This window comes from Thermobia domestica, chromosome 18, assembly GCF_964235325.1.
Source record: "Thermobia domestica chromosome 18, izTheDome1.hap1.1, whole genome shotgun sequence".
Lineage (NCBI taxonomy): Eukaryota > Metazoa > Arthropoda > Insecta > Zygentoma > Lepismatidae > Thermobia > Thermobia domestica.
Genome location: NC_137471.1, coordinates 48,859,050 through 48,884,607, shown reverse-complemented (window position 1 = coordinate 48,884,607; position 25,558 = coordinate 48,859,050). Strand labels below are relative to the sequence as shown.

The following is a 25,558-nucleotide window of genomic DNA, read 5'->3' as shown; positions in this document are numbered from 1 at the left end:
TTCGAAAACATACATGTCCTTTTAGATTTTTTCTGCCTTTTTCGACTACGGTTCAATTCCTTCCACGGATTTTCTCGGATTCCGCTTCTCTTCCTCCTTCGATGTCTCTTAACAATGTCATACCATCTTTTTCTTGTTTTCTTTCGGAGTTTCAGTCTCACTGAAGTTAGCAATTTTGTTCTTTGTGTTTCACAGGCTCTCTCACATAAATTCTTCTTATCTTTCTTCTTCATCATCCATGGGTTTCTAGTTTCACACTGTCCCTTAACCTCTTTCGAGACCTCTGAACAAGTTTTCTTATTGAAGCCTGACTTTATCACCCTTTCACTGAATATGATAGTATCCTTCTTCTCCGCTTCCTTCCATTCCTTGATCTCTCTCCTGGTTTCATCCTGGTCCCTTTTTATCTCTTCCATAATATTTCTCATACCGGCGAATTCCGAAAATTTTTCATCAAACCATTCTGCCAGCAATCTAAATTCAGGTGACACTTGTATACTTCCAAATAATGCTGCGTTTGTAGACCTCCGAGGATCACAATTACATCTGTATTTGACCTGGGTTTCAATATTCCCAGAAACAGTCTTTTTATCTTTAGATTCTGTCATTCTGACATTAACTAGCGGGTTCCCCAACAACTTTTTTCTCCCCATTATGCTTATTCCAATAATCTCATCTATCATAGATTACCACCAAATCCACATCGGTTGATTTCCATCCAGAGAATTGCTGCGCCATCTAGCCGATATCCTGGATCTGGGTCGCCATGTTATAAGAATTCAAGAAATATAGTAGTTGCTTTCGGATATCGCGTTTCCTGGATAAATTCTTCTTATCTTTCTTCTTCATCATCCATGGGTTTCTAGTTTCACACTGTCCCTTAACCTCTTTCGAGACCTCTGAACAAGTTTTCTTATTGAAGCCTGACTTTATCACCCTTTCACTGAATATGATAGTATCCTTCTTCTCCGCTTCCTTCCATTCCTTGATCTCTCTCCTGGTTTCATCCTGGTCCCTTTTTATCTCTTCCATAATATTTCTCATACCGGCGAATTCCGAAAATTTTTCATCAAACCATTCTGCCAGCAATCTAAATTCAGGTGACACTTGTATACTTCCAAATAATGCTGCGTTTGTAGACCTCCGAGGATCACAATTACATCTGTATTTGACCTGGGTTTCAATATTCCCAGAAACAGTCTTTTTATCTTTAGATTCTGTCATTCTGACATTAACTAGCGGGTTCCCCAACAACTTTTTTCTCCCCATTATGCTTATTCCAATAATCTCATCTATCATAGATTACCACCAAATCCACATCGGTTGATTTCCATCCAGAGAATTGCTGCGCCATCTAGCCGATATCCTGGATCTGGGTCGCCATGTTATAAGAATTCAAGAAATATAGTAGTTGCTTTCGGATATCGCGTTTCCTGGTTCGCTCTGGATTGGAACCCCTGAAGGCAATTATGGCAGTTTTATATGTTATACTATACAGCGTTTCTTAAAGAATAGATTGTAAATGACGTAAACTATATAGGAGTAGACTTGCAACGAAGCGTACATTCACCTTTAAAATTATCTGTATATATATATAGCGGCGATCCTTAAGATTAGGTCAACATTGTGATTACTATTATTCGGGATTCTAACACCAACTTCCATCTGATTCAGTTCGGCATACATTTGGCTCGAACTCAAAATATTCTTTATAGGTGGAATCCATATATACAACCACTCGTCGACTCTATATTCATATCAGCCATCTCATACATATCAGACAATATACAAATTTACGGTACACTACTTAAAGCCTCAACTAACAAAACAAAATACAGTTTCGACGTCATCACAAATAGATCATATTGTATGCATTTTATTAACTTAATTGCATTTGTTTAATTTACAGACGAACGCATGCATATATAAGTACGTATTAGATGATCACTTAGCACATCGTAAGGTGAGATGAAGTAGTTGAGGTGACCCGAAACTTATTTATTCAGACATAGCTTCCATCTTATTCATATCACAAGAAATACACAGGACACTGATCAATAATAATCATTAACAGGAATATACAAACTTTCTCAAGATTTATCAATCAGTGAACTACACAAATTTAACGTTTTCACTATGTTCAGTTCGTCGTTGTATATTTTAGATGTCATAGATCATACACTTTCAATCAACAACAGTATATATACTCTTTTCTTCTCTTCTAATATGTTGGATTATAAACCTAACATCATAAATATATTTACAACAGTCGAAAACGGACATAATTATATTGTAGAATATTACAATAATCAGATTTATATAGATATTCATAATTTTAAGGAAATAGATTAAATAATAAGTCTAATTTTAAATGTTAAAATAAACGAAATCTCTTCTAGAATGATATAGATTTATGGCCTTTCTGAACATAAAACATCTTTGGAAATAAACAATAATTCTCCAAGTTAAATTTTTCTTCTTATGTAAATAACTATTACGGGAGATGAAATGACACTATTTAGTGAAGCGCTAAAATGTCTGTAACGGAGCGAGGCCAAAATTTGGTCCGTTACAGGTGGAAGAAGTAAGAAACAATGTGTCCTCTTCTCTTCAAATTAAAATTAGTGACATTTTTTTTTTTTTGGCTCAAGATCACGTTGCGTTAATATGGCGTTGACGCATAGACAAGACGCAGTAATTCATACTAGAACTATCACCATGGAGCAGAGGAAAACTGCACGTCGTAGTCAAAATCAGAAAGGAATAAAATGTATCTTTACCTGGACTACAATTTACATGTAGGTCTCACGATAACTTTCGTAAACAAATATACATTTTGATCAAATACACCATATATTGTTTCTAAATTTCTGTAGGATTTCCCAATCTTTTCCAATATTTGTTCAAAATCAGTCGAGAATGAGGGAATGAATTTAGCTCTCTCTCATGATTTAGGAAATATATTTGATTATAGTTTCCATAAAGATTATTCGATTTGATAGAATATAGCCAGTTCTACGAGGGCTTTACCACAATTCTTACTGGTTTGAGCTGAAATCAGTCAATAATGAGGGAATTACTCACCACCATAACCCGAAAGAAATCTAAAATATTTTGCTCGAAAATTTCGCAAAAATCATCCGAGTCTTATGAGATACAGTTAAATTGGTAAAGGAATTGAAAAAAATGAAGATTTCAAATTAAAAAGAGACTTTTTTTCGATTCTACAGTTCACAGTGCCACTTATTATTCCAGTTTATATTATTATTATTATTATTATTATTATTATTATTATTATTATTATTATTATTATTATTATTATTATTATTATTATTATTATTATGTATTTTGACTTTTGACAAGTCCTTGGACTAAATATTTTTTAAAGCCTGGAAATGTTTTTCCACGTTTCTCAATCTTCAGCTTCCGCTTTTTACTCCCAATATTTCATTCCAGTTTTCAAATCATCGATCAATTGTGTTTTTCTTCTTCCTACTCCTCCCTTTCCTTCCATCTTTCCTTCTATAACGTTATGAAGAAGACAATTTTTTCGCAAGATGTGTCCAATCCAATTGACCTTTCTACGAAGGATGGTGGCTAGAAGCGTCCTCTTCTCTTCTATAAGTTTTAAAACGTCTTCCTTTGTTACTCTTTCTGTCCATTTTATCTTCGTCGTCATCCTCCAACACCACATTTCGAATCTCTCTAAATATTTCGTCTCTTAACTTCCGTAATGTCCAAGTCTCTGAACCATACAGTCCAATGCTCTATCTACAGTGTGGCCCAAAAGTAGGTATACAGTCCCGTGCTGATCAACTCTGCTTTTTATTTCATTTCTTATTGTTATGAATTAGGTAGACTTAGTTTCTTTATTATTTGTTCTTAATGTCTTTTTACTTATATCTTAAGCTCAGAACAACCGAAGCAAATAAACGCATAAGCTAGAATGTTACACTGAGAAAAATCCGTTCTCCGGACAGCGGTATATTGTACAAATATACGTTATCCTCTTGCTTACTACAGAAATCAGTACGGAGCATACGTTATCCGTATGCTACATAGTCACTGCCCTTGGATGTTACATCATGCCGTTGCAGGATATCTGACATCTAACAGTTTTCCGTATATCACGTGCATATACTTATGTTACATTCCTCAGCTGTATGTTATATACGTCCATCTGTATGTGAGATCCTGACCACTTATATTGTTTCATACGGAAAGTACGTACAGATGGAACACTTAATACAGAAAGTATTATAAAACATGCGTTTTCAGTTATACGTCTGATGTATGTTAAGTCCAGAAACTACAGGAATTACTCATGTAACCTATCTTTTTAAGTACGCCACCTACAATTTTTTTCTGAGTGTATACTTGATCAATGCAGGGGTATATACCTACTTTTGGGCCACCCTGTATATAGCACTTGACAAACTTTTTCCTTAGTCCAATATACCGGTATTTATATATTTATAAAGTACATAAGTATTGACATGGTATGAAAGAATTTATTTTATTTTCTACGTTTATATTGTGGGATAGTTTGTATTCTTTATATTGGAACATGAAATATTGTTAAGGCTTCTTTTTCCAGCAGTTACCGAATTTGTCACAGGTTCAGTCATAATTCACAACTTGATATCACATTCTTGTGTTACGCTTAACGGCTAAAATTAACAAGTTTTGAGTAACAATTAATATAATGTTAGATCTAAATCTTTATGCTTCCTTTAAATTTTTTTGTCAACCAAGAGTGAGTCGTATACGTATTGTTTCGAGTTCTGGTCGGTTAACACCAAATTTCCTTTTGTGATGTCTTATGCATATTATAAATAAAAGAGTTTGGTAAGAAGAAAATTTATATGTAATATATATTGTACAGTAAGTATTTTTTTAATAAAACAACTTCTGTATCACACACTTATCAATAAACTAAGAACGTTAAAATTGTAAACAACGGTGTTATCTGCTTCTGTAGACCATAAAATTATGTTGTCAATTCAAGATTTTAATCCGGAAGTTCAAAATTAAGAAAATACCAACTAATTTATCGCTAAGGAAAACTAGTATTTTAAGAGAATATTTACTTCAGACTAATTTAGAATTATGTACTGCAACTGAAGCGTCCTTCTTCGTCTGAAAACAGTTAAAGAACTGAAAACGTTTGGGACACTGGCTCGACTTTTTTTGTTGCTTGTTATCAATTTAACATTCCTTTTCTCACACCTATGGTTGTATTAACGTATGTAAGTTGTATTAACGTATGGTTGTATTAAAATAAATACAAATATTATTTAACAAGTAGTTAACAAGGAACACAGACAGCATGATACATCATCAATTACCGTTGAGTTTATTTTTCTAATCGCTGCCTTAAAATAGATTTTTGGGTAGGCCTAATTCAAATTCTGGTCACACTGTAATTTCTATGGATCAGGCACGTAGCCAAGGGGTGGGTCCGGGGGGTCCAGACCCCCCCCCTTCGGATCCAGAAATGAAAAATTTTAACGAAGTATGAAACAAAAAGAAACGAGAAAAAGATGAATCATCGTCAAAAATATAAAGCTACACCAAGCGTTTGGTTACTCTTTCTTATGAGGAGCTTTGTGTGGAAGAAACGGAGGAGTCAAGTTAAAAATGAATATTATTGCAATGGAGCATTCCGAATTCCATCTATCTCCATGCTAATCCTATGAACTACAAATGACGATCGACAAACCAGTTGGGTAAGATAGACTCTCAGGTAGAACTTAAGAAATGGCCAGAATCACCATTAATATAAGCCATTTTGAATTTCGCGGTAACACTAATCCATTTTATAGGATGTCTTTACTCTCGAAAGAGATTTTGTTCCTATCCTTGACGGCATTAAACGAAGATAAGAAAAAGAAGAAAGAAGACAAGTAGAACCGAGTTCGAATGACCTCGGTAGACTATATCTTTTTCAATATTTTTTTATATTCTTTTACTCAAGATTTCTTCATAGTTTTTTATTAAAATGATTACAAACATATCCTCATTTTATTATCCTAACAAACCAATATGGATATGTTGCCAGTAAAATAGTTTAGATAGATTGATCTCCTGGTGTATAACCACAATATTTCATGTCAGCCCCCTCCACATTACGAAATCCTGCTAAACGCACGAATATATGTTGCCAGTAAAATAGTTTAAAATGATCGAGCCCCTGGTGTGATAACCACAGTATTTCGTCACGGACAGTGATAACCACAGTAACCCTTATTGCGAAATCCTGGCTACGTGCCTGTATGGATGGCAACACAGAAGATTCTTCCGATTCGTATTTTCAAGTGTAGAATAACATGATATATCATTGAGGTAAGTTACATTTCATTATCTCTTTTCATTTACGAAAAAACTGACAAAAGAAAAATTGTTAGCTTTTGAAAAATAATCTATTAAGCTTTTAAAAGTGACTCAGGTCAATCGGACATTTTAATAGCACCAGCCCAATAGTAGTACATCATCATCATAGGTATTCTACAATTATTGACAGATCACTTGCCGCAACTGAGAAGCTTCCATGCTCCACGGTCTTCAGGTAGCCTTTTCGTCTTAACGTTCGATTTTTCTGTTTTGATATCGTCCATTAATTATAGTCTTCTTCGTTCTCTCCCTCTCTTTCCTGCCGCCATACCCTCTAGCAGGTCTCTCATGATACAGTTCCTTCTTAGCCAATCTTCCCAGCAGTTTCTCTTCTTCTCTTTAACAATATCTAAAATTCTTCATTTCTCTCGCAACATTTCTAAGACCGCAACGATCCAGCTAATTTTCTCTATTCTTCTCCACACCCACATTTCGAAAACTTCCAGTCGTTTTTAATCATTTTTGCATAATGTCCATGTATCTGACCCATACAGTACAATACTCCAGACGAAAGATTTTATGAGTCTTCTTCTCAACTCATTATTCAAGGTCCTACAAAACAGACTTTTCTTCTTCCTAAATGCTTCTTTCGCTATTCCTATCCTTGCTTTTATTTCACGTTCACATTTCATATCATCACTATGCACGCACTCTTCAAAATAAGATTAGATTCCGTCTCATTCTTTGATATTTTCTTGTCAAAGATATGGATCTTGCCAACGTTAAAAAAGAATATATAAAAGATGTACATTTCTTGTCTCGTTCCCTGCCCCAAAAGTCAGGAGTCAGTTTCGAAGATTAATAATCAGTATTATCAATTAATCTCTTTTTCTCTTCATAATAATTTAACTAAACTCTAGTACCCTTTTTAAAGAAAAATACTCAAATTATAAAAAAAGAGAGACAACGAATGAATACTTTGAATGATGGTGTAAATTTAATCTGTGCCAAATTAATTAACTTAAATCTGAGATCTCTTCGTATTCCACCACGGGTTTGACAACTACCAAGCCAGAACTACTGCTACTCTTGACAATACTCAAATCTATATGTATCCCTTTCTTCTTAATCTATTCCGTATATCACTTATACTTCTCCTATATCAATTCTACGAACTCATATTGTATCCTGAATCCCAATCTTTAATCATAATAATCTTCATGATCTATCTATAATCTTAAATCATGATCATCTATAAACAAACCATCTCATATCATATCTTATTTGCATAGGCTACTTTTCATTTTTCTTGGTAACAGCTCGTAACACATTTATAAACACTTTGTACCCAACTCACCTTCCAACACATTTATGAAAGAGTGATTAAATCTGTACAACCCTGATTATAAGATAAAATCAGGATGAAGTTCCTTTAGTACGCCAAAAACATTGTGTTCTAAATGCACGTACTCTTCTAGCACCTAGCCCTTTCATCCAAACTACCGAAATCTAGTTTTCGATGACACCATGGATGTTTTACCTCTCCCCCTTTTCCTATCCGGATGCAGCACTGATAACAGTGACGGGGAAAATTCAAACAAATGATGATTTCAACAATGATGTCACAGGAGCTGTCAGTTTAAGCACTCTGAAATTACTAGACTAAAATTTATAATCCTTTTGCGTGACAACATGCAGAAACACGGTATAATGGAGACTCAGTGACTGCAAATCATATTACCGTACTAATTGCTTCTGTATGACATTTACTTTCTTCTTCTTTTCATAGAAACAAAATGTTTCGTGTTTCCAGAAAATACAACCGTTTAGATTGATCTAGATAAGATGGGTGAATTACTTTGTTATGATAACTTCATACAACAAAGGATTATTATTTTTTGTAGACATTTTATGAACAGTGTAATATATATTGTGATTTCAGAAACACCTTAAGGGCCAAACTGCTGTTATTTATTTATTTATTTTTATAATAAAAGTTCGAAACTATTATGTGCCAAAATTAGGAATAGATACTAAGAATTAAAAGCACGTCTGTGGTAGGCATAACTTCGTCCCATCCATAGCTATCAATGCTCGCTTCAAACCAGTGGTATTGAAGCAATATTGCTGGAATTTTTGGTAGGTATGTGCCAAACTTAGTCAAAAATACATCGCATGTGTTTTCTTACATCTCTTACTGAAAGTCAATACATTCTGAACTATAAAAACTATGAAGTGCCTTATACACTTCCGTATGCAGTCCATTACATTCCTGCTTCAATTTCCCCCCTTCAAATTCCTACTATCATACAAGAATGGCCTCGGAATTAGTGCGATTGGCGTAAGTGGGATATTTTGTTATGTCGTGTTATGTTAGGTTAGGGGGTGGTGGTATGCTCATGTACTTCTGAGAATTGGGAGAACCTTTCAACTATCACAGTTTCAGCCTATGATCCAACGGCATTCTAGAGGGGGCAGAATTGTTTTAGGAGGCTGTTCCTCTTGGTCCTTTCTAGTCAGTGCTTCTTTCAGAAAATATGTGCCGCGATGGCTCTTAGTGCCGGGGGCTACTCTAAAAACAACAAAGGCTACAGCTACATTTTTCTGAAGTAAGCGCAACAAGACGTTCAATTGTCATTTATCTGTTCAAGGTTGGCATTTACGGATAGGAGGTACCACCTAATCTCTAAATATGAAAAGAGATACCCACACATTCAGAAGGTACCACTTTCGGCACGAGCTTTAGAACACTTGTAAAGTAGCAATATTAAAATGTTTATTTATTTATTGTATTCTGAAGCTATTTATATCTCACTGCTGCTACTATTCTAGCATATATTATCCTTATCTCCTTCGGAGAGCACTCTCATAGCTCCAGGGTGTACTGCTCCCCTTAAAAAAAAAAAAAAAAAAAAAAAAAAAAAGCCTGAAAGAAATACTACTTGTAGTTACGCCTATGATTACAGGGTCAGCGCCTATTAAAAGTTATGTGATTGAAGAATTCGCTTCTGAAAAGAAGCAATCTAAATTTCCCACTTTGCATATTTGTGTGTTATGTAGCAAAAATGGTGCAGCTTCATTTTCACACTTTTTTACCGGCCCTTGCCCTATGAAACTAAACAATGCATTGCAGTAGGTGAGACTGCGCTTTTCTTGACCCACTAGACAAGATTTGGGGCTGTCTCGTCTCGAAACGGTGGCCTGAAAATGCAATCTTGTCTCGAAAAGCATATTTGTTTCTTTTGGAAAAGCTCTGTTTCATCTCAAATCTCCATGTGAAAATTGTTTGGTATAGTGCGTAGCACTATTTTTTTTTCACTTTATCGGTCTACAAGACATTTTGAATGTAACGGCATTCAGCAATGAAGCCACTATATCAAACTATGTGACTATTGGCGAAGTAATTAGACCCTACTTTTTTATGCCCCCACTGTGACGTTAAACGTATTTTTAACGCTGTTGCGGCAGTACGCCACTGATGAACTATCAGTACAAATCCGACATAGAGGGCTATTTCAAACAAGATGGTGCACCACCGCATTATGCTCTTGGTAAATTTTCTACCATTTACGTGTTAATGGTTATTACTTTACTTTACTATCATTTTGACGGGAGAGAAGCGGTTTCGGAAGTATAGCGTAGACGTCAGAGTGTGTGAATGCGGCCCTTCGGCGGGAAGTACAAGTGCAGCTCAAATTCCATCTTGTATCAGTTTATATTTATGTGACCTCAATAATTTATCTAATATAAATAAAATAAAGTGTTTGTTTGTATTTCTGTCTGTCTGTGTACAGCCTGGGGACCAGGCGAGTGGACCGAGAGTTACCAAATTTTGGTCACGGGTACCTTGGTCCAGGTCCCAGACCAAGACGAAGCGTTTTTCTTTCAAAATTCGAACAGGAGGGTCTCTGGGGGGCGTTTACCAGAACATGTAAAAGTAGTAGAAAATGACTGATATTAGTGTCAAATCCATAGTTTTCGCGGTCGCTAAGATCACTTGTGACACTTCCATCATCGATGACTTTCAAATTCAGCTACCATTGTATGTGGGCCGGGGTCACCTGTAGGGGGGGGGGGCATTACCGAGACATGTAAAAATAATAAAAAAATGTCCGATATTAGTTTCAAGTCCATAGTTTTCGCGGTCGCTGAGATCAATTGTGACACTTCCATTAGCGATGACTTTCAAATTCAGCTACTATTGTCTGCGGGCCGGGGTCACCTACGGGTGGTGGTTATCGAGACATGTAAAAATAATACAAAATGACCGATGTTAGTGTCAAGTCCATAGTTTTCGAGGTCGCTGAGATAATGATAATACTCCCATAGGCACCATGCCATAAAACAGAGCCTCACCTCAGATCTGTCGAGGACGAAAGCCGAATAGCAGAGAGAAAAAATGAAATAAAAGAGTATATGAAAGAGAGTATATGAGAGGCAAGTTGCGACTGCCCTACTCTCATAGGCGTTGACTTCCAAATACAACCCCTATACAGGCGATTTTTTTTTAAAATTTCGAACCAGGGTCTCAGGGGGCGTTTAGCGGGATATGTAAAAGTAGTAGAAAATGACCGATATTATTTCCTTTCGTTGTTCAGTTTGTTTACATAGTATAGATATTTTATCTGACCCATGCGAAGAATGGGTATTGCAGCTAGTAAAATAAAATAATAATATATATTATTATTAATAGTACCTAGGTAGTAGTAGTAGTATTTAGAAATTCGGGTCAAGCATTGAAATCAGTTTATTAATCGTGTAACTTTTTTTTTTTTTTAAGAATTAGTTATCAAGAGAACTTCGAAAATGTTTTTAGGCAAGAATGAAATATAAACAGACGCCATCTACCGCTATGTGCAGACAACACACACTTTGCATGCATGTAACTATACACCTTACAATAATAATAATAACTTATAAACATTCTTTTGGAAGGCATGCTACGAAATTTACATTGCTTTTGCATGTAAGTAATTCTCTAGCAAAGTCTATAATAAAGTAATAATGCCATTTCTACCTCGGGTTGTTTGGCCAACTGTTAGCTTTCCTTAGGTGTGGTAATTACAGAAAATTATTCATAAAAATAATTAAATAACGACATGTTTTTAACAAGCTTTTTAACCAGGAGAAAGGAAATGAAGTAATTTGTAAATAATTAAGTTTCACTTTTCATACGTTCGTCAGCAAGAGAATATTTTTCAATCACAGTTAATTTAAATAGTTATTAAGGCATTACAACAATGAGTATATTACTCAAAACTCGAGTTATTTATATACAGGAATTACGGATACCCATCCCGTCAAAGGACTTTGGCGCAATCCCTAAATTGCCCATTAGAGTGATGGATGACGTTCATGAACCATGACCTGGAAGATCCAGAGGCAGTTAGATCCATGGTCTACTAGACCTGGTGACCCGGTCAAATCTATGACCTGGAGTGATCCAGTCTGACCTGGACAGATCCGTTACTCGGACTGACCTGAACAGACTCATGACACGGTATAACCCGGCAAGGTATTCAGATCCAAGACCCACAAAACCCGGTGACCCGAACACACCCATGACCTGGAGTGACCCGGTCTGACTTGGGCAGACTCATGGACCAGACAAACTCTTGACCCGGAGACGACAAAACGAATGACGAGTATGTATGACAATGTATCGTCGTCTCCGGATCAACTGTCTGTCTGAATCAGACTGGGTTACTCCGGGCCCTGAGTCTATCCAGGTCAGTCCGAGTAACGGGTCTGTTCAGCTCAGACTGGGTCACTATGTTGTATGTGCATATGTGAGGCTGCTGATGTAAATCTGACAAACACTATTCTTTTCATTCTCTGTCTCTCTCTTCTCACTAATTTATATTTTTTCTCGTTTGTTGTTTGCATATGTGCATGTCAAACCATTACACTGAAAGATAACTACAAGGTTAATCAGAGTATAAAAATAAAAGCGTGAGAATCACAGAAAAGATAAGCTATATTTTTTTTTTGTCTTACGAGGGATTGTCAAAGTTTAATCGAACCTATAAAATTCCTGGTTTAAAATATTAAAGATGTCGCTGAGCCCAAACAGTGTTTCGTTAAATCTTTTTGTATAGTCTATATTCAGTGGACACTATATTATTTTTCAATGTAGAAAAACAAATAAACATGAGATTACATTTGTAATATTCCAAAAACATGGTTTCTTGATTAAGAAAGTTCACACGGGAAATCGAACAAGTGATTTTTCCAGCTCGAATCTTGAATACCATTAATCAAGTATGAAATTTTACAGTAATGATCCAAAGCTTATGTTTCGGCTGTTTCCGGGTTGGCAGATATGTTTGGGTCCGTCTGAGTCTCCGGTTCAGATCAGACTCGGATGACCTGGACAAATCTCATGATCTAAACAACCCTGTGTTCCATGACCCATTCCGTCACTGACCCATTATTGCCTGTAAATCAACCTTTTTACCTCCAGTTTTATCATTCTTATCCTAATATGTACCTGCAAATATATGAAACACTCCTATGAGTACTCCTGACAAGAATACCTTCCACGTCTATAAACACGGTCCTGAATAACGTGGGGTCCGTGCTCTAATGCATTAAAAAAAAAAAAAAAAAAAAAAATTAGACATATGTACGAATTCGCAATACGCTTGCCAAATCAAACTTTAAAAACAATCAAATTAGGACGTATGCATCTATATATGGAAGTCGAATCGAATATTGGCTTGTAATATGACGATATTAGCTAGAGATTGGCCAAACTGGATTTTTATAAAAACTACAAACCGGTTTCTAGACCGACTAAGACTGGTCAGTTTTCGACCGAAACCGTTTTCTCTAAAATAGTTTTGTGCTTTTACTGGAGCCAGCATGAATTTCCACCGAAATCGGTCTCTTTTTTCGTTCTTGTAGTACCCGATATCATACTTTACCACGTTCACACAAACAAAAGAAAAAGTTTTTGATACAAAACCGAAATCTGTTTTATTTTTCTGATTTCAAACCGATCCGGGTTCAAAACCAAAGATGGGTTCATAGAAAAAGTAAACAGGTTTTAAAGTCAAAACCGATGTTTCACAGAAAAACGAACCGGTTTTGTAAAGCCAAAACCAGCTTCCTAGAAAACCGAATACCGAAAACCATCAAATGATTCCTGAGATTTTTTCTCTTCCGAACGATTTTCTGTGTATAAAGACGCAGGGGAAAATAGACTAAATAAATATATTATAAAAATACATTTTCGATAAATCGAACTTCTTACGAAGGACAACAAACTTGTCCCCGTTCTGTAAAGGAAAAAAGAAAAAAGAAAAAAATACTGCGGACTCCAATTTCAAGCTAGTTACTGATTTTGTCTAAAAATACTCAATAAGTGGAATGTAACTCAACTGTGTCAGGTCCGAATGACATAGATACGTTGTTAAAAGATTCTTCGAAAAGCGTCTTTGTGTCGCGAAAGATGTCTCTGTTAAACAAAAGAAGACAATGCGATAAAGGTACCTGATATATTCCAAATGTCCTTCTTTGGTACACTTTAACATTTATTACAATAAAGTAGGCTGCTTCCTAACGCCAGAAGACATAAACAAAAGTTTTTCGTTCCTAGTTGTCAAAAATTTAAATATATGACATGACAAACTCCTCCCATTTAATCCCATTCTGTCTATAGAGTGTGAATACAATGTAAGGCCTAATGTCAACAGAATTTTGGAAACTACTCCCCAAGCATTATGTAGCAATACTTCTCCGAGCAAGAGAAATAAAAGAAATCTTTGTTATCTTAAAAATCGACATCGTATCAGCTTGAAATAATAATAATAACAATAAAAAAAGAGAAGAAATTTTATGTTGTTTTTGTGGATATGTCGTCTAGTAGGGGGCGTCCCTCCGGAAGACTCCCAGGCGCCGCCGCACGCTTTTAAACCAGCGTACCGTGAAAGTCGCGTGTCGCTGCAGGAAATTGTCATAATTGGTATAGTGCGCTTTCAAGGAACACGAAAGGTAGAACGAAACAATCTTCTTGGTCTCCTTCGAGTGACGGGTGCTCTGTTCTCTTGGCTATCGCACGCACATAACACGCACAGAAACGCATAGTTCTTGTTTATGTATATATTTTAAATGAAAAAAACCTCCTGAGGCATCTTAGAATACTTAATAAGCTCATTTTGGTTACCACATAAGCAGTTATTTACTGTTTGATTTTGGTTTGTCTGATTGGTCATTATTTGATTTTATTTGCGTGTATTACGCAATATATACAGTATGTGAAATCAATATAAGACAAAAAAGGGCGAGTTCCGCCACAAAATGTATCCGGAGAAAAACATCCAGAAAAATGTCTCTGGACAAAATAATGCCAGAGAAAATGGTTCCTCTTATTTTGCTAACCAGCGGGGAAAATGTCCCGGGATAAATAGTGCTGCAATATATAAACAATTTCTTGTGCTATTAAAAATAATTAACAATACATTGTTTGGACTTAGCGGATTTTCTTTTTAATATTCTAAAAAGTTTTACAGGTTCACTCAATTAAACTTTGACGATTCTTCATAAGAAAAGCATGTGGTTTATATTTTGCATGAGTATGACGAGACTTTTCAGGACCGACGGGAATTTCAATAAAATCGCAGACTCTCGTACTCCTGCTAATTGTTACAGGGACATGAACAATACCTCGTTGTAAAGCTTATGCAACACATATTCTAAAGAGCTAACTTTATTGCCCCTATGTGCCAAACCCGTAGAAGAAGAAGAAAAGTTTAAAAAATGAGAAGTTTTTAGTTTTTGGAAATTTGTGAGAGGCTGAAAACACTGTTACTTGTCGTACGCAGGAAAAAAAAATATTTTCACGTGTACGTCAGACATCATTAGTATGTTAATTTATTTTTATTGATAGACCTGCCACTTTTTATGCTTGTAATTCCTTTGGGGGGAAGGGGAAACTAAAAACATCCAACTTTTCCCCCTTCCGCTGCGGAACCCCCGATGTAAATGGAATGCACACCGTTGGAAAGTTTAATTCTTCCTGAAGAGATAGACACCTAAATCATCTCTTTAGGTTAATTACGAGCCGAACTATGGAGGTTTGAACTGCTGGCTCAGCCCTTTAGCAGTTTGTCCTGAACTTGCAGTTATCTTTCAGTGCAATACTTTGGCTCACAAGGGCATAACAAGCGAGAAAGAAATTTATAGATTTCGTGAGAAGACACAAAGAGAGGAGAGAAACATGTTTGTTAGAACTACATGAGCAGCCTAGAACATATTCTCAATGTGTATGAATATATTTCGACATCTCTGGATCACATTGCGTCTGTCTGGGTCGTTGGTTCTGGTGGATCATGGACCTAGACTGCTACCGGGTCACAGATCACGAAATTCGTAACATGTTTCATTACTGCTGTGTTGCTATATTAATGCGATAAGTCAGTGATGATGACCCTTTTTTCGCGTATCCCTAAAGAACAATTTTCCATTCAAACATGTTCTTTCAGATTTCAGCTATCCTTAATTTGAATTATAGGTAACTATACAAAAAATAAAATAATGTAAAATAAGAACATAAAAATAAAATAAATAATGCAAGTCATCGCGTGTCCGGGTAGGAAAATTTTTGTCCACGAGTTTTCACGTCGAAAATGGCCTGAAACAAGGAGATGCGTTGTCGCCATTATTATTTAACTTTGTTCTGGAATACGCTATAAGGAAAATCAAAGATAACAACCAGGGCCTACAGTTGAATGGTATTCACCAGGTTATGGCATACGCTGATGATGTAAATTTAATAGGGGATGATAGGAGAACAATAGAAAGAAATGCAGAAATCTTATTAAACGCTTGCAGGGACATGGGTTTAGAAGTAAATGCAGAGAAAACTAAATACATGGATGTGCGTCGGGACCGTAATACAGCAAATTATAAATGCGTTAAAATATTAAATAATACTTTTGATAAAGTGGATAGTTTCAAATATCTAGGATCAATATTAACAGAGGAAAATCATATTCACGAAGAAATTAAATATCGACTAAAAGCAGGGAATTCGTGTTATTATTCGGGTCAAAATCTCTTGTTGTCGCGAATTCTGTCGAGGAATGTGAAGCTTAAAATATACAAAACGATAAATCATGCCTGTTGTTCTGTATGGTTGCGAAACTTGGTCACTTACTCTGGGGGAAGAACATAGACTGAAAGTATTTGAGAACAAGATCCTGAGACGAATATTCGGACCCAAGAGAAACGGGAATGGGGAATGACGGAAGCTTCATAACGAGGAACTACATAATTTATATGGTTTACCCAACATTGTAAGGGTCGTCAAGTCTAGGAGGCTTAGGTGGGCGGGTCATGTAGCTAGAATGGAAGAAAGTAGAAACGCTTTCAAAGTCTTGACTGGAAGACCAATCGGAAAACGACCATTAGGAAGACCTAGGCGCAGATGGGAGGAGAATATTAAGATGGATCTCGCAGACATTGGAATACAAAGTAGAAACTGGATGCAGTAAGCTAAGGATAGAAGTCAGTGGAGAGCTTTTGGGAACGCGGCATTGAACCCCGGGTTCCATAGGCCATAGAGTTAGTTAGTTAGTTAGTCATCGCGTGCCCCCAGGTTGAATAAGATTGTGATATAATCAATTGCAGTTGTGCAAATCTGTTAGTGCAGTGATCTGCAATTTTTACTTAATTCTGACTTCATTGAAGTTAAGGGGCCCACTAAAACAATTATTTCGAACTGGATGATCCATGACGTCACAACTTGATGCATGTATTCTCAGTAAATTCCTTACTCAGAGCAAGGAGACGGCAGCAAACCTAGTATTCATACAGAACAGTGGTGAATGATAAACAAGGCATAGTTGATTGTTTTGTAAATGCACTCCTCGGGAATTTATGAGTAATCGAACATTTACTTTACGAGGGTAAGTAAAAAATTATCCGCAATTTTGACATATCTTTTTACATTCTTCATACTGAGCTCTGTCTTCGTTTATTTTATTTTTATACTGTTGTGGTCTTGTTGCAGATGGATCATGGCCGCTCCATTAGAAGTTTTTCACCAAAAAAGAACAAAGAACAGTGAATCTTTTTTTTTTTTTTTTGGTCAGAAAGTGTATGAGGGACAGCAATTCCATCAAAGACTTTCGGCACAATATGGGAGCAATGTCTTGCAGCAATGGAGTGTCTTCAAATGGATTGAACAATTCAGAAATAGTGTTAACGGGGCAGACTACTAAATATTTTTGAAAAACTAATAATTTTTCTTTTGCACGTTTTTCGTGAGTGGAAAGAGGTAATAAAATGTAACTTACCACAATAATAGATAATGTTATTCTACACCCGAAAATACGAATCGGAAGAATTTTCAGTGTTGCTATCCATAGAAATTACAGTGTGGCCAGAATTTGAATTACTCAAAAATCTAGGTAAAGGCAGCGATTAGAAAAATGAACTCAACGGTAATTGATGACTTATCATACCGTCTATGTTTCTTGTTTACTACTTTTTAAATAATGTTTCTATTTATTTTGTAATAATTTATGTAAGTTTTATAAAATAAATATAAATATTATTTAATAAGTAGTAAACAAGAAACATAGACAGCATGATAAGTCTTCAATTGCCGTTGAGTTCATTTTTCTAGTCGCTGCCTTTACCTAGATTTTTGAGTAATTCAAATTCTGGCCACACTGTAATTTCTATGGATGGCAACACTGAAAATTCTTCCGATACGTATTTTCGGATGTAGAATAACATTATCTATTATTGTGGTGAGTTACATTTTATTACCTCTTTCCACTTACGAAAAACGGGCAAAAGAAAAAAAATATTAGTTTTTCAAAAATATTTACTAGTCTGCCGCCTTAACGCACGAGGAAGGATCCGAACGACCATCTACAGCTATAAATGATTACAACATTGATCGTGCGCATGTCATGGTTCTGCGACAGACGAGTGACTATTGATGAGATGGCACATCATCTGGAGATTAGTCATGGTTGCTGAGACACCTTCCAACCACAAAAACCGGTTCACTGCTGGTTGTTCCTCTTTGGTGCAAACTTCCAATGGAGCGGCCATGATCTATCTGCAACAAAAGGAAGACAAATGGAGGAATTAGGATCAAACTTTCATAGCATGGCTACAACAGCATAATACCGCAAACAAGGAAGTCAGTATGAACAATGTAAGAATTGAGGATAATTTTTGACTTACCCTCGTATTCCAATCCACCCACTACATTTCTCCTCTCTTTTTTCTCAATATATTTTCTTTCGCCTGGCCCTGATTGTAACATGTGATATATATATATATATATATATATATATATATATATATATATATATATATATATATATATATATATATATATATATAGCTCAATTTAGGCTTATATGAATATTTAAATAAAATAGGTAATTGTTTCCGCTGCTGTGTGCAGTGCAGTGCTACGTAAATTTACATACTCTACGTGTAACATTAGCATAAACGTCACAGTTCAACACTCTCATGCAATTCACTGCAATGACACATACCAAATAAGCTTCTCCTGCTATCTGCAGGTACATTCCTGAAATTAAAGTATCTGCATACTGTTCTGTCATTTGATCCCAACCCATTCCATTTAATAACTTAATTTCACCAGAAGAGGCACTTACCATGTAAACACCCATACCTTTTTCAAATGTAAATGTCTCTGAACTTATATTTAATGTGAAATCTTAAAGTAGAATTTCCTGGTCTTTCTCCAACTTAGCTTTTTTTTTTTTTTTTTTTTTTTTTTTTTTTTTTTTTTACTTGCATACATTTATTTTTTAAAAGAGAAATCCATTACATGACAACTAGTTTCATATTTTGGACATGGGATCTGATATGAAATGAAATGGTGCCACAAACATTGTCACAAAAAAAAAAAATAATAAATAAATAAAAGAAATCTTATTAAATGATCTCCAAAAAGCATTTCATGTCATGTATCATGTAACAGAGAGTGAAGTGGAAAAATACCGCACGTGTTAAGCCACATTACTATTACTTCATACGGAAAATCGGATTTAAAAAGACATCAGTTTTCTTGTTCTAATATCATCCAGAAAAGGACAAAACATTTTCAATAAAATGATAGGTTATTTACAAACATAGACTTTATAAATTGTATACAGTAAAATACAACTATAATTAATAAAATTTTGAGGGGATATGTTTGTCCTAGTGAAATTTTGTTATACTGAAATAAGCCATTTCTCAAGAACTCGTCAGTTGCTATATTCACTGTAGAATCTACGTTCGTTAACCTAAAGTTATATGTATATATATACTACGGTGTCTCAAAAGTCCCCTGACATAGGGTAACTCTGTTATTATCAGAAATTAAAAAGAAATGAAATCTTTGAGTTTTACGTCCCACGGTTATGCCAGCTAGGCTAAAGGAGACGGTGATGATGAGTAATAAATGAAATGTTGGAATGAAGAAAGTGGGAGGAAACGGGAGAACCCCGAGGAAACCCACGCACACGGTGTTTGTCCACCACAAAGTTCATATGACGGGAGCTGGGCTCGAACCCGTGATCCCAAGCAACAGAGGTGAATGCTCTACCACTGAGCCACTGCGGCCCCTCTGTTATTATCAGAGTTAAAACAAAATGTAAGAAGGGAAACCGTCTCCAAATATGATTTTTTAATTTAAAGTGAAGGATTTTTTCTTTTTAATCGGACAAGCCGTTTGGGCTGTACAATCTTTATGCGCCCAATGTTAAATGAAAATGCAACGTTACCGTTTACCGGGACCCACAACATAAGTGAATGAAGTCACTGTCTTTTACACTAACGTGTCGATGGCCAGCCCTAATTTTAAACATGCTCCTATTCATCATACTCTAACAAAATTTATCTACTTCCCGTTAAATGGCAACATTCTAGTACAACACTAAATGTACACACCCTACAGTAAAATGCCCTCGAAACACTAATGTGAGATTTAACCAAGCATTGAAAATTAGCTACTGAAAGGCAATGTCTCCAAATTTATACGATTTTGCCCTTACAGCATATCACGTAATCGAGAATGATACAAGTAAGGTATATAACATACAGGGTTAATACAAATGATTGACCTGATTTCGTCAATTCACTATAGCTTCGCCTGGATTTTAGGAAAATGAGGAAATGAGGAAAATAGAAGGATGAGCCCCTGTGAACTCATTCCACCTGATCACAGGTCTGGGGGACGGCAGACGACTGCTTCAATTTCAAGATTAGTAATATATACAGGGCCAGATTTAGTGGGTGCACCCTCCTTTGTTTTAAATGTATACTATGTAAAATGAGAAGCTAGTAGTGAAAACAGCAACACTTTGCGAAACTTTCTGCCATCATGTTTCCGTTTTTGGCTTAAAAGAAAGCAGAGCTTTCCAACAGCAATAGTTCAAGTCGATTTTCTGAAGGTTGAAGGAAAAGGATTCACCAAGCAAATTAATATAAAATTTGTCAAGTAGGGGAGAAACCGGAAGCCAGGAGGAGAGAAGGACATTTTTTTTCTGCATACCACTTGCGACCCTCTTTAAAATACTGTCACTTTGAAGAAATCGAGTGTGATTGGTTATTTTGATAGTTGGTGCATCCCCCGTCAGAAAATCCTGTATCCTACCCTTTTTATATAGACTAGCTGAGCCTGCGCTGTCTACTCAGCGCATCGTTCTGTTATCACCATGAATCTCCTTTCCACTGTGCATGTCTCCTTACTCACACAAGTAAAGGATAGGAAACTCACAAAGGAAGTGAATTACTATGTATAGATGTTGGAGTGAGTTTGCAGCAAGTTTGTAGAAGTGGTACGGCAACTTGGACATTAGTCCCAGGCGTGGTCAGAGTGACTTTAACGGCTGGGATACTGCGGGGTGGAAGGCAACGGGAAACCACCACTCTATTTTCCCTCGTTTACTGGCAGCAAAAAGAGAACATATGTACAATGGTCTTTTGAAGGTCAAAATATAGTTCCGGTGGTAAAATATCCTCCCATTCGGATCTCCGGGAGGGGGGTGGCTTGGGAAGGACTATTGGACGAGAAAGTAATAATGGGGGAGGGGGGAAGACAGCCAGAGAAAGAAAGACAGGGAAGAGTAAAAGGTTTAGGATAGGGACATGGAACGTACGTACTATGTTACAGGGGGGGATATTAGAAAATCTTAAAGAAGAAATGATACAAAATAACCTAGATTTAATACGACGTTGTGAAGTTAGATGGGAAGGTAATGGGATGTTGAACAGCGAAGGATATAGAATGTTTAGCAGCCCATACACGTAAACACATGCCTGAAGAAACAGCCCGACTTGTATGAAAAATGATAAAACCACAGGCAAGTTGATCGTGTATGGCCTCGTTCATTCATGTTAAAAGTTTTCAAAATCTTCTGAAAACATGTTTGATGTTTTTGCCGTTCTGCGTGCATGTTTACCGTGTATGGGCTCGTTCATGCAAGGTGGCTGTTTTATATTTAGGTCCGCCAATCACGACAGCGGAAGAAATCACGTGAGAGTCTCCTCCATCGCATGCCAAGGTCGTGCAGTTGCAGAAAGAAAAAGCACGCGTTTCCTCGTCCTCCACATTTCTCAAACTACTTTCAGTATGTTGGACAGCACGTTGGTACGTGTGTGGGCAAAAAATTCTTTCAAGATGCTTGATGAAAGAAACCTTTCATACATGTTGGTAATGCAAGTGCGTGCGTCTATGGCGCGCTTTTTACTCAGGTACTGAAATGGGCGGTTACAATGGCGTAGGAATAATCTTGGAAAGCGCTTAAAGAAGAAGGTAGTGAAAGTACAATTTATTGATGATAGAGTTATGATGTTAAGACTTAAAGGGAAAACGAAGGATCTAGTGGTGATGCAGACATATGCACCGACGACTTCGCATGCAACTGAAGAAGTAGAGGAAAATTATGAGAAAATAGAATAAATTATAGATAGGGAGAAGAGAGGTGCATGCGTAATTGTAATGGGAGATTTCAATGCAGTTGTGAGAGAAAAACAAGAAGGTAGTATCGTAGGCAAATATGGTTTAGGCGAAAGAAATGAAAGGGGAGAGGGACTGGTGAATTTCTGTAGACAGAATTCACTAGTAATTGGAAATACTTGGTTCAATCAGCACAAGAGAAGAAGATATACATGGAAATCACCAATAGACGGCGGAGGATATCAAATAGACTATGTTATGATTCAGGACAGGTACCGGAATAGCTTAAAGAACGCGAAGACCCTTCCCGGGGCTGATATTTTCTCTGATCATAATCTTGTGCTGGCCGAAGTAGATATTCAGCTGAAAAATATAGACAGAAAAAAGTAGGGAACAAAGTGTCGAATACTGAAAAGTTGAAAAACGAGGAAATAAAAAAAATCTTTTCGTTGAAAAATATGAAGAAAAATATTCAAACGAGGAAAGAATAGGCGAAGGTAGTAACGTACGGTGGGAACATATTAAACTCTGCTTACAGCGGGCTGCAGAAGAAGCAGTAGATCACCGCAAACACAAAACGGCTAAGAAACCATGGATTACGAGAAGATGTTGCAGAAAAAGGGAAAGGAAGGTGTAGAAACAGGTTGATACAGAAGAGGGCAGAAAGATGTACAGAAAGTTGAATAATGAGTTACGGAGAGAAGCCGACAGAGCGGGGGAAGAGTTTTACAAAAGAAAATGCGAGAACATAGAAGAATTAGAAAGAGTTGAGTTGATTTTAGTTTAGCGTCCCTTTCAGCAGCGAGGCTATATGAGACGTGGACCTACTGATTAACGTGGAATCCGAACCACATGAGCTCCCGCCGGGAATCGAACCCGGGTCTCCCAAAGAATTAGAAAGAGTTGGGAAATATGAGGAAATGTATAAGGAGGTGAAATCTGCGGAATCTCGGAGGAAACAAGGGGGTATTACGATGGCAGTAGAAAATAAGAATGGAAAGGTAGTCAGCGAGAGAAACGAGGTCATAGGAAGATGGAAAGAATACGTTGAAGACTTATATGAGAGTAGGGATAGACCGTGTAGCCTAAATGTTGAAGTAGGTGGGGATTTAGTAGGTGAAGTAGATGAGGATGATAAAGGATTTAGCATTCTTCGGGATGAGTTTGAAAAGGCTACATCCGAAATTAGGAATGAAAAGGCAACCGGGATAGAAAATATACCAATCGAATACATTAAAAATATGGGAGACAAGGGAAAGAAAGACTTGTATCGACTATGTAATGAAATACATGAAACAGAAAAGTGGCCAGAAGACTTCCTGAAGATGATCATGATATCGATGGCTAAGAAATCGAACCCAAAGAGATGTGGGGGTTATAGAACTATTAGTCTCATATCCCGTGCAGCTAAAATTGTGCTCCGAATACTGAACAGAAGGTTATATGGAAGAACAAATGAAGAAGTTGAGGGGGAGCAGTTCGAGTTCAGAAGAGGTAAGGGCACAAGAGATACTATTGGATTATTAAGGTTACTGTGCCCACCCCCTTGTCCGAGCACTTCGCCTTTTCGCCACCAGATGCTCACTTTTTCATTTAGCAATCACTGCTGGCAGCTCTACTGGGAAGAACTGAAAGATCGTACCGCTCAGTTTGAATGTGTCCAGGATATCCACAATTGAAGTGGGCGGGGAGAGGAATCCAACAGTTTTTTTTTTTTCCTTCGTGCGCCTGCAGTCAGTCAGAGTCTAGTTTTACAAGCCGTATTGTTCAGCCGCAGGGCAAAATCTCAACCATTGACGGGTAACAGAAATCTTTTCTTTTTGCAGGTAGGAATAGAGTTTGTACGAAAAACGTGAATTAGGTTGCAGAGAACGTCATTCGCATCGCGTTGACAAATTTTCTTTCGTCCGTTTATCACATGAAGCTCTTTTTTTTTTTTCGATTATTACCAGAATATGAGATAAAAAACCTAAATGGTTCTTTGTATACAGAAAACAAACAATACCAATATTTTCTTAGATATCAGTATTATATGATTTTTTTTCTGAAGTGTATGATGCTTGAAAAATGGACAGAATGAATTTTGATTTTTCTATTTGTCCCTATCCTTTTGAGTAGAGAGAATGCTGTGGCGCAACTAAAGGGCCTGCAGGGCCCGCAACGTTGAGAGGCCCAGAACAGAAAGAGGCCCATTTCAGTTTCGAAGTTAAACTTTATAATGTTAGGATGTTAAAAATTATGTGATGTTCCAACTATATCTCATTTTTACCTGTGAAGACGGTAACACCTCAGCGATTATTTAGTAAATTAAATGCCAACAAAACTTATACTGACCAGCGAAAACATTATGACCACTCGCTACTTTTTGAACGAAATCATTGTGCAGAGGTAAGAGCTACAAGGCATAACACAACCGCGCGCCAAACGTGACAAGAATCTCACTCGATTAGTCAGTGTGGTGCTTGTGCCTTGAATGGGGAAGGACGACGATATATCAGGGTGAGTAAATAGCTGGGAGCTTCATTTCGGAAACAGCGCGACTTGTCGAGTTTTCGCGATCTGCCGTGCTTATGTATTTCAAAGGTGGGAAAAGGACAGTGAAACCAGCATCGAACCAAACAACAAAAAGTGGGGCGACTACACCTCATTAAAAATGTCGGATATCGTAGACTCTCGAGGTTGGTACAAAAGAATAGACGAAAGTTATAGCACAATAATAATAATAATAATAATAATAATAATAATAATAATAATAATAACCCACCCAACCAGGTACATTCTAGGAACGTGCCATTTAAGTTCCATATGTACCGTTTACGTACCTGGTACTTGAAAAATGTACATTTCATATGCATAGCACGTGTCGCTAGGTACGTGCCTTTCGAGGAATTTCTGACACTTGAAAGGTACTTTTACATGCTTCACTGGAATGTGAGGAATGTGAATGGCACATACCCCATGTACCATGGCATGGTTGTGCGTAAGTTGCTTCGTATTGCGACTAGGGTTGCCAATTTAGCCACTTTGTGACGAGATCTGGCCATTTTGAGAACGTCGTTAGTCACATAATTTCCAAAGAGCCAATAGTGGCTTTTTAGCCATATGCTTTTCACTTCTATAGCCACTTTCTGAGTTTAGCCACATTGTAATATATTGTGTGTGTCATTTTGCAATTTTCTGACGTTTGATGCGTTCTCTAGGTTGTAACATTCTAAACCCCACTGGCAGAATTGTCCTCATAAAATTAGCATTGATGGTTATATTGTGACGTTACACAGCAGAGAA

General features: G+C 36.7%; 1 protein-coding gene across 1 annotated transcript in view; it reads left to right on the top strand.

The window, feature by feature from the left end:
- Window positions 1-6,266: 6,266 nt before the first annotated feature.
- The window catches only part of LOC145675822 (uncharacterized), a 526,764-nt gene continuing 507,472 nt past the window's right edge, over window positions 6,267-25,558 (top strand). Inside the window, exon 1 of the mRNA XM_081746549.1 lies at window positions 6,267-6,345. The gene's annotated coding sequence lies outside the window, so the exon portion shown is untranslated. The remainder of the gene's footprint in view (window positions 6,346-25,558) is intronic.